Genomic DNA, 10,024 nt, shown 5'->3' with positions numbered 1-10,024 from the left:
GGCTCACCATCTGATATCAAAAGAGTTTTTTTTAGGATAAAGAGGGGTCTTCTTACTGATGAAGAGAACCGCACAAGAAGCAAGAGCCTGCTGATGTCTGTAGGTGTTAGACGTCAGGGAGTCAACAAGCTCGAAAGAACTTCACATAGAGACAATTATTCTCTTTGACTTTCTGTGTATCTGTCCAATTATAGCAAAATATGTCTTTAAAAGGCTAATTCTCATGCACATTTTATGCTGTTGTTCTAATTAAAAATAAGGTTAATTAACTTGCAGTTATCCATTTTTAATAGAAACATGACCCTGTCACAACTAATCGAGTAACATGAATAAAATGGAACACACATTTTTGAAATGATAGTTGTACTTCTTGATACCTCTTAGTTGTCAAATCCAACAACAAAACTGCTCTGAAAGCTGGCTGAAGCTAAATGACACACAGCCAGGATTTACTGGGTCCTAGCCTTGGTAATCAAATCACTAAAATTACACCTCATGCATGGAGGTGACAGTCTGATATTTTGGGACTGCTTTAATGCTTCAGGGCCAGGGTGACATGTCATAACTTTGGAACATGAATTCTAACCAATGACCCGCTGAATTAGATTATATAGGAAGACGACTGGCTGGGGAAAAAAAAACAGTAAAATTAAATTACAAAGCCTCTGAAATGCCCTAAAATGTTTATTGATGACATTATTTTGATATCTGATGACTGTTTTGTTTCAACATTTTTCAATATTTCAAATGTTTTTTTTTCTGTTTTTTTCTGTCCTGTTTCCTGTTATAGGCGTTAGTATGAAATACAAGAAGTTTGAATTAATTTGCATTAGGGGAAAAAAAGTTTCCTATAATACATATATGTATGGAGCCAGAAAAGAGAAACAGAGAGACTGTTTAAAGAGCACACTCTAAAGGAAACATTAGCTGTAGTTAGTATCATTCAAAAGATGGATTATCCATCTAAAACATAACAATAGGTTTAACACAGGCAGCAAAGCAGAATTAAAGTAACCACAATTGTATTTGTACCTTTCCCAACATGTATAGTGACTGCAACGTGTCCTTGTAAAGACAGTGACATCACTGGATTGGATGGTGTGGAAGGATTAGAGGAGGTATGTTGGCAAAAATTTTACGTGGGCAGCCTTCAACTAACTTTATGTTAACGCTAAATAATGTGAAACCAACAAAGATTGTAGTAGAGTAAAAATAATTTTCTTTTTTTCTAAAAAGCACATGAAAGCACAACTTCCACACTTGTAGAACAACTAGTAGAAGTTATAAATTGATATTAAGGTTGAAAATGTCTAGATTTTATATTAAATGATGTTATCAAAGTAATGTTTTCTAAAGGACTTAATAAATAAAGTTGATCACTCGAAACATACCAAACATTAAAAGTGCTTTAATCTCATTTTCAAGGGTCAGGTGATCTGCACTCACAGATGAATAGGCATAGATTAGGCTGTGGTCAATGGTGATTAAAAGCAGGAATCTTTTCAGTTAATCAAGCAGAAAGTAATAAATAGAGCATGTAAAGTGAGAGTATTAGTCCTCCTGATTGAACTGATGCAAAGCTTCATGACACATAAACACACACCCTTTAATTGATATTTGTGAGCCTTTAATTTCATTAAACAGATGCCAAAGAACTGACATTTTACTGAAAGAATTAGTCTGGTTGGAAGATCATCACACCCATCACCACGTAGCTGGTTAAATATAACAAAAAAATAACTGGATGGTGCAGGACTGTAATTGGTTTCTCCCCCCATCTCTGTAGCTGGATGCTTTTCCTTGCAGACAAAAATCCAGAATCAGGATGATGCAATGACACGAGCAGGATTGTCATGGAGGAATTTGTAGGGGTTGGAGAGGATGAGGGGGGGAGAAAAAAAGTAAAAGAGGAGGAAAAAAGGCCAAGCAAATATTTCTGTTTCTGTCCTCTCTGGCTTGTGCCGAACCTTTGATGTGGTTTACAGGGTGGATCAAAGGGAGTAAATCAATACCAATATTTCTCCACCTGACTGTGTGTGTACACCTGTCTGATGGCCTGAATGCCTGTTCAGCCATCTCTTCGCTGTAACTACCGTCTACAGTCCTTCATCTGTCCGATGGCATCCAGTTATTTTGTATTTTCCTTGTGTCTGATGTCTTCAAGTAGTGTGGATTACACTGTATTAACCCTCGGGCGTCATTGGGGACTTTTTTGTCCATTTGGGTAATTTTTGCCTCTTTACCTGGCCACCATTTTATCTGTGTTGGTGTATATGGCACAATTTTTTGTAACAAAGACTCTCTCTAGACACATTTTAGAATTCCAATTTAAATTTTTCAAATACATCACCAGAACATGGTGAAACAAATTTACTACCCTTTTGTGTCATTAGGGGACAAAAAAGTCCACTTCCAAAAAACTGCTATAAAAAATTAACAGATTAATATTTTTTCTTACTTTTTTCTGCATAAATATGTTAAACAACTTCAGCCCTGCTCAAAACTACCAAACATTAAATCATTTTGAGGAATTTAACCCTTTAAATGCCAGTTTGATTACTTGATGTTACAGTAATTTTTTATGAAGAAAACACAAAAAATGAGTTATTTTCCACAAAACAAAAGTTAGGTGGCTGAGGCATTATTTTTATATCTGTCATGGATAGGTCAAAGATTAGCCAAAATATTGAGTTTGATGCATTATTAGTTTTTGTGTAGCAGCAGTTTAAAATGGTATTTTCCACTTAGGGCCCATTAACTCCTATTATAATACTACATTTTTTTGATATCATAACTATAACAACATATAACCATGCATTTCTTGATGTAAGGGTTTCATTTTTGAAAAAAATAGTTAAATTTGACATTTTCTACTGTTCACCACTAAAATCAGCCATTAACCCATTATATTCCTATGCATAAAATCCTTGTGTTTTGTGGATGTGTTTTGGATTGTGTTCAGTAGGCTGTTTTAAGTGTGTGTGCATGTGTTTGTACACGTGTGTATGTGTCCATGTGTGTGCATACGTGTGTGTGTGTGTGTGGTGTGGCTAATCTTTGACCTATCCATGACAGATATAAAAATAATGCCTCAGCCACCTAACTTTTGTTTTGTGGAAAATAACTCATTTTTTGTGTTTTCTTCATAAAAAAATTACTGTGACATCAAGTAATCAAACTGGCATTTAAAGGGTTAAATTCCTCAAAATGATTTAATGTTTGGTAGTTTTGAGCAGGGCTGAAGTTGTTTAACATATTTAGGCAGAAAAAAGTAAGAAAAAATATTAATCTGTTAATTTTTTATAGCAGTTTTCTGGAAGTGGACTTTTTTGTCCCCTAATGACACAAAAGGGTAGTAAATTAAAGTGACGCCTGAGGGTTAATAGAGTTAAACCATACAGACATGCAGGACAGCATGGTTTAAGAAAATGGATGGTCCTGGTTATGTGTGTGCTTTGGATATACCCCCACACAGCAAGGCACCATGCTGATAAGTAGAGAAGCAAGTGTAGATGGTGGCTAGCTCATCAAACAGAGAGTATCAAACCTTACATATGAAATGAAACACCTCATACACACTTTCAAGCATGACGGTGGAGGGATGATGGTTTGGGCTTGTTTTGCAGACACAGGACCTGGACACCTTGCAGTCATTGAGTGGACAATTAACTCTTAACTTCTGTATACCAGTGTTCTAGAGACAAATGTGAGGACATCTGTCTGACAGTTAAAGCTTGGTGTAAAGTGGGTAATACAACAGAACAATGATCCAAAGCACAGCAGCTAATCTACATCAGAATGACTGAAAAATCAAACAAACAAGGTTCTGGATTGGTCTAGTCAAAGTCCAGACCTTAACACACTGGTTGGGACCTTAAGACCCCGTTCACACTGGGGAAATCAATCCGGCTAGAGCAAGATTCGAGCCGTATCTGGATATATCTGGATTGATTTCAATCCACCTCTCAGAGGCGGATCAAGTCGGATTGGCTTACATCTGGCTCAGGTCAGAACGCAAATACGGCTAGTGAATCCCACTAGCTCTGTGATACTTCCAGGTTCACAGGGACAGTGTCCGGGTCGCATACAAAAGCCACATGTAAACAACCGTCGAACTACGACAGCTTTGCCCCGAGTTTATTTTCGACGGGGCTACAAAGGAATAAACTGCTTTTTGAACCGAAAAAAACCCCAAAAGAACAAGAGACACAGGACAAAAAAACAGCACGACGCATGCACGCACGTGGTCCTGTTGTGGCCTGAACAGACTCTGTATATTACGAGGTGCCACCTAGAGGTTTGGAGGACAACAATCAAGCCGGATTAAGCTGGATTGAGCGCGGACACATGTGTTTTAGCCAGGTTTGAAAATAGGTCTGAACGTATCCAGCTTAAAGGCTATCCAGTATCAATCCTAAACTAGCTGGATTGACTTTCTTCAATGTGAACCTTAGTGGGCTGTACACAGGGGCGGAGTGGGACAACTTTTCAGCTCGGGAGTTTAATGGCTAAGACTGGCCCATTATTCACCACATGAAAAATTAGCACGTATTTTTACCACAAAATATATGTTTTATTACAGTATGGAAAATATTAATAAATAACAAATAAATCCTGGCCTGCTTCTTCTTGTTCCTGTGCCTGTTTTTGCTTTACCCTGGACTACTGCAGACTCACTGGGCACTGTCATTCTTTCCCTTCTCTCAGCATCTGCCTCACCTATGAAATAATATATAAATGGAAATGCTAATGCCAGGACACAAACAGCATCTTTGTTATGTTAATGTATCAACACAATGAACAGTCCTGAAAAACAACTTTTGTTACATCTTTTTTACTTACCAGCACTCCATTCAGATGTGCCTGGGCCCTCCCTAATTTCGGTTTCATCAATATTGTCTGCCTGGCTTTGCTCCTCAGATGCTACAAAAAGCAAGCCATAAGGGAATTCTTTTACAGCACACTTACTGAACATTAAATTATTTAATTATTCTTCTACTTATTATTATTTATTAAATTATTTAGATAAGGCTACACTATTTAAATATATTATATATTAGGCCTATGTAAATTCATTTTAATAGCCATTGCCTATGTAGCCTATACAATGCATGAATATTTATTTTTTAAATGTTAGTCTATTGTTTAGTTTAGTTAGTTACTAATTGTGGTAACGTGTGTAGCTGAATGTATTTATGCTAGTTTTAGTTAAATTATCAATTAGGCCTAACGATATATGTCCCTTATCATTTGCCTCTTCTGTCTTCTTGAGAATATGTCAGTGAGCTTTGCACATTTGGCAGCATCCTCAATCAATGCAAGAACTTTAACCTGGCTTTTTCAGCCCACCTGGTCTCTTCCTATCCGTTTTTACCCGCTTCTCAGCCTCCTGGCCTGCTTCGCTTCTCTGTCGTCTCGACTTTTGGTAACAGTGAGCTATGCAAAGGGGTGTTTGTGTGAAATGGTAGCTCCCAAACTCCCCTCTGTCATAAGAGACAGGTCGATTCAGCGCGAACAGCGCTGCAAAGAATCGTTTATATTCTACCATGATTACTACTATTCCTCGTCGCCGACCGGCCCACCGGGAATCCTCCCGACTCTTCCGATTACCCACATTACACCTTACATAAGTGATGCCAAAAACTGAACTACAACCTGCGTCTATTACTGTGTGATGACTGACAGATGTGACGGCTAGCTGTGAATTATCCTAACACAGGTTTGAAGCTGCAGCCAGCACTTCATTAGTCACTCCCAATGGCATAAATATGAACATCCTGTGGGGTACAACTAATTAGCTCACGTTGCTGCCAGCTCTTTTTTTTAGCATTACAAGGCTGTCAGTATGAGGCAGGTTGGCGAACAAAAATGTCACTGGTTCTAATTCCCAGTCCAGCTGGGAGATCTTGGCAGAAAAAAACAAAATGACAAAAATCAGTGCTGTCCCTCAGCATGACATTTAACCCCCACCTAGAGTGTTTTTATTTAAAAAGAAGGGCAATGGCTTTTATTAAGGACACTGAGATCATGTTCTCTGTATTTTTGCAGCCTTGGAGGAGATTACGGAACACGTTATTTTTTTTAAGCAAGCATTTGATTTATGCCAGCATGTAAGGACATATTTAATATATGGGATACCACAGTGGAGCTTGCTGGCAGTTATATCCTAATTGCTTATATACATTACAGTCCATGTTTATACTTGTTTAATAGCTGGGCAAAGAACAGCCTGGGGGCAGAATCAGTGCACCCCGTGGACTGCTTTAACTCCCTGTTACACTTTCGGGTCTGCCATTCACAAATTTGGTTGTTTGTCATAAACATTATTACTTTAATTTGCATGTCCATACTGAGCTGTGGGAGACCCTGACACACAGTGTGCACCCACAGTGAACCCAGAGTGCAGGAAGAGGAGTAGATTCTCACATTGATGAGAATGTAACAACAGAATAAAACGTCTAAAGGTTAATGAGTTCAACTGCGAAGGCAAAAACATCAAACTCACAAAATGGGAGCAGGTACGAGACATAGACCAACTGACAAAGACAAAAGGGGGCACAGGACTGTGAGCCCCCGTTACACATACACAGGTATCTGTAAAAAGACTTTTCCCTTCGTTTGTGCCTTTCATTTACACATAAACTAACTAACTATTCTAAAAACTCTGGCAAAAGTGGAGAAAAACAGTTTGCGTCAGTCTGCGTGTCAGTTTGTGTGACCTTCTTTTGTGTAGTACGGCTCCTAGAGCAGCTGTTGTCTAGTAATGTAAGCCTTCCGGGTAGCATTTGCATTTCTGTTGGTGTGAGCGCTTTTGTACATGTTTGCATACAGCTCCTCTTACTGTGTAGAGGAGCAGAGACATATTAGGTCTCCAGGTTCAGCAATTTTGGAACAACTTCTGACACAAAGGCTTCTGATTGGCTTGCACGGCTTTCTCCTTCTTCCTACACTGCCATCCACAGGCCTGGCGTAGTCATGACAGCTCTTGGGAGTGTATTTACGCGTGTTAATGTAAACGGAAACTTTTTTGAAAATGATGATGTATGGAAAATAGAGGAAAGGAAATATTTGCTTTTCAAAATACCTGGCTATGTGTAAATGGGGTGTAATACACAAGGCGGTAACAAGACACAGGTGAGAACAATCAGGGCAGGGCAGGTAATCAACACACATACACAAAGGGAAAACCAGACTTTCAAAATAAAACAGGTGCTGTGCTTTACAAATTAATCATAAAGGAAGCAGACAGTGTGTGTAAAACCAACTAAAAGGGGGATCATGACACAGTATCCAATTAACTATATTATTTATTTAAAAAAAGCCCTTTGCTTTCTTTATGGAGGTTGAAGTGACCCTAGTCAATATTTCAGTTGTGTTCACTATCGTGTTTCTCCTTGTGTTTTAAGGTGATCTTTACCTAACCCCACACTTTTATGCCTAACCTTAACTGGGAGTTATTTTATGGCAAATCCAGCCTCAAACCTCAGACTTCTGAGTGAAAGTCCACCATGTTGCTTGTACCTCGAACATCCCTAACTCTGCCTCTTAGGCTATGTTCAGACTGCAGGTCTTGATGCTCAATTCGGATTTTTTGGTGTAATCCGTTTTTTGTTTATTTGAAGAGGATACGATGTCTCACAATGTGTGCTTGTGTGGCTTTGTTTATGTGAATGTCCAATCGTAGCCAACATAATTACAACCAAATAATATTAAAAAGAACGCTGAGAAGGAAGAGAGCAGTAGCTGCAGCGTCTGTGCAGAGATGTGTGTGGGTGTGGAGTGGTGGGCCGCTGGCGAGCAGGCCAACACAACCAATGCAGAGCAGGGCTGGCAGGGCTGAGCAGAGAGAGAGCCATCAGTGCTGGAAACTGGCTTTTAAACCTAGCCGACCACGCCCCCGCCAGGTGGCACCGTAATCAAGAACACCTGAGAATAGGGAGAGAAACAAGGGAAGAGGAGGAGGCAGAGCTGGGAGCAAAGTTAAAGGCCCCAGACACAGACGAGATCCAGCCCACTCAGGGGCCGTCACAATAGTGACGTGACTGCTTTTAGAGACACTGACTTCATTCATAACATTCATAATTTTAGAATGACGAGAACCTTTGAATACGTCTGCGAGCGCCTTTCTGTATCACTTTCATGGCAAGACAGTCGACATCTTCCTCTTCTGTGAGCAAGCTGTTGGAGTTTGGCTCTACTTCCAGGCAAAAGGCAATTGATGCTGAGAATACCTGGTTTCTGCCCGCTCCTGTGTCGCAGAATTGTGACGTCAGTCTTTCACTGATGCAAAAGTCGGATATATGCCGCATAGCTGTTCAGACTGAGGTCGCATTGCAAAAAATGGGATACATATCTGATTTAGGACCACATATGAAAGTGGCCTGGGTCGGATATAAAAAATCGGAATTGAGCTGTTCAGACATGACAATATCAGATACAGGTCAAATTTGTGCAAAAAAAAAAATCAGATTTGGGTTACTTTGCAGTTACCTGCAGTCTGAACATAGCTATGTCCTTATTTGGATTTTGTTTGGCTGGTTTGGTCCCATGTTTTAATGACATTGGTCAATAATTTGTTTATTTTTTGTGATGACATGAAAAAAATAATTTCTCACTGTAGCTTTAGTGAGTGGAACTCCAATCAGCAGGCAGTGAGTCCAACCTAACTCCCAGGTTATCAATTATAGGCAGTTTGAGCTGCGATCTTAATTATGCAAAAATGTAAGTTTTTAATATAATTAAAACTAGCAAGTCATACAAAAGTTAATACCCCATATCACTCAGTGTCAACATCTCTACAGCTTGATGAAGAGAAGACAACTGTCATTAAAACAGCCATTTTTGAGAGCCAGAGGCATACAAACTAATACTTACATACTCACATCTGAGCAAATCTCCAAGGTGGTCCCTTAATTATGACACCAAAAGTATTCAAATACACCTTGTGGTTGCTGAGATATACTCAATTCATTTTGGGCATAGCTGATGCCTTAAAAAATAGGCTTGGGGTAGATAGGGTTAAGTGCTTCTTGAAGAGTGTTGTGTGTGTAAATATTTTATAAAAAATAACAGATTTTTCTTACCTTCAAAAGCAAGACGGATGATGTGTGACATGCTGGGAGGTCATTTTGTTTTATTTTACCTTTAAAAATCATTTAAATGAGCATATTGTTATCAGCATGTTAATGGTGAGAAAAATGAAAAGAAGAAACCATCTAAGTGTGAATCTTAATTTGAGTAATGGCTTGTTAAATCTCATGTTCAGCATCACTTCATATATTAATTGAGGCCAAACCTGTGACTCAGGTGTTAATTATCACCTGTTTCATATCATACCACATAAAATGTAAAGCTATATGAGGGAGACAAAATTAAAAGCTGATTGTTTCTCTCTCTCTCTCTTGTATCTTGGATCTGAGGTACCTGATATACACATACTTTAAAGGTGTTTTTTTAATAGGGGAGACACATAAACATAAATCAGATGTTGTCACACACTGCACTGAACACTAAATAACAATTTCAATGTTTGCCTGAGTTTGGACAAAGTAATTAACCTGCATTGTGTCTGTTTGGGTTGTGTTTGTGAGAATTAAAGAAAGAAATGTGGGCTAAAGAAAGACAGCAAGAACAAAGACATCTGTTATAGCATAGCAAAGTATACATAGTGTAAAATGTATAGTATAGTATAGTATAGTATAGTATAGTATAGTATAGTATAGTATAGTATAGTATAGTATAGTATAGTATAGGCTTCATGTAAGGAGTAGCTCGTCACCTCGTTTAGAACACACATATGTGCTATAAAAGTATACATAAAAACTACTTAATACTTAATATTAATATTTATTCAGGCAGCCATGTGTGCATTTGTAAAACTATTTTCCTGACATAACTCTTTCAGCAAGAAAGCTTACAGTCACTTGAACCATGGTCCTCCCCCACTGACCTGCTGGCCCCCAGCCTTCATGCTCAGCAAGGTGGATTAATAAAATGTGAGCAGCTACAAGCTGTTGGACGTGTG

Source organism: Parambassis ranga, unplaced genomic scaffold, assembly GCF_900634625.1.
Source record: "Parambassis ranga unplaced genomic scaffold, fParRan2.1 scaffold_206_arrow_ctg1, whole genome shotgun sequence".
Classification (NCBI taxonomy): domain Eukaryota; kingdom Metazoa; phylum Chordata; class Actinopteri; family Ambassidae; genus Parambassis; species Parambassis ranga.
Note: the sequence above shows the minus strand (reverse complement) of the source record.